The sequence below is a fragment of the Bos mutus genome, chromosome 4 (genome assembly GCF_027580195.1).
Source record: "Bos mutus isolate GX-2022 chromosome 4, NWIPB_WYAK_1.1, whole genome shotgun sequence".
NCBI lineage: Eukaryota > Metazoa > Chordata > Mammalia > Artiodactyla > Bovidae > Bos > Bos mutus.
The window spans coordinates 40716993-40718127 of NC_091620.1; positions in this window are offsets into that span (position 1 = coordinate 40716993).

Consider the following 1135-nt stretch of genomic DNA (forward strand, 5'->3'; position numbering starts at 1 on the left):
CAAAAGCTTTTAATTTTAATTAGGTCCCATTTGTTTATTTTTGCTTTTATTTCCAATATTCTGGGAGGTGAGTCATAGAGGATCCTGCTGTGATTTATGTTGGAGAGTGTTTTGCTTGTATTTTCTTCTAGGAGTTTTATAGTTTCTGGTCTTACGTTTAGATCTTTAATCCATTTTGGGTTTATTTTTGTGTATGGTGTGATAAAGTGTTCTAGTTTCATTCTTTTACAAGTGGTTGACCAGTTTACCCAGCACCACTTGTTAAAGAGATTGTCTTTTCTCCATTGTATGTTCTTGCCTCCTTTGTCAAACGTAAGGTGTCCATAGGTGTGTGGATTTATCTCTGAGCTTTCTATTTTGTTCCATTGATCTATATTTTTGTCTTTGTGCCAGTACTATACTGTCTTAATGACTGTAGCTTTATAGTATAGCCTGAAGTCAGGCAGAGTGATTCCTCCAGGTCCATTCTTCTTTCTCAAGATTGCTATGGCTATTCGAGGTTTTTTGTATTTCCATACAATTTTTGAAATTATTTGTTCTAGTTCTGTGAAAAATACCATTGGTAGCATGACTGAAGTGACTTAGCAGCAGCAGGAGAAGCAGCTTGATAGGAATTGCATTGAATCTATAGATCTTTGGGTAGTATATTCATTTTCACTATATTGATTCTTCCAATCCAGGAACATGGTATATTTCTCCATCTATTTGTGCTATCTTTGATTTCTTTCATCAGTGTTTTATAGTTTTCTGTATATAGGTCTTTTGTTTCTTTAGGTAGATTTATTCCTAAGTATTTCATGCTTTTCATTGCAATGGTGAATGGAATTGTTTCCTTAATTCCTCTTTCTGTTTTCTCATTGTTAGTGTAGAGGAATGCAAGGGATTTCTGTGTGTTAATTTTATATCCTGCAACTTCACTATATTCATTGATTGGCTCTAGTAATTTTCTGGTGGAGTCTTTAGGGTTTTCTATGCAGAGGATCATGTCATCTTCAAACAGTGAGAGTTTTACTTCTTTTCCAATCTGCATTCCTTTTATTTCTTTTTCTTCTCTGATTGCTATAGTTAAAAGTTCCAAAACTATGTTAAATAGTAGTGGTGAAAGTGGGCACCCTTGTCTTGTTTCTGACTTTAG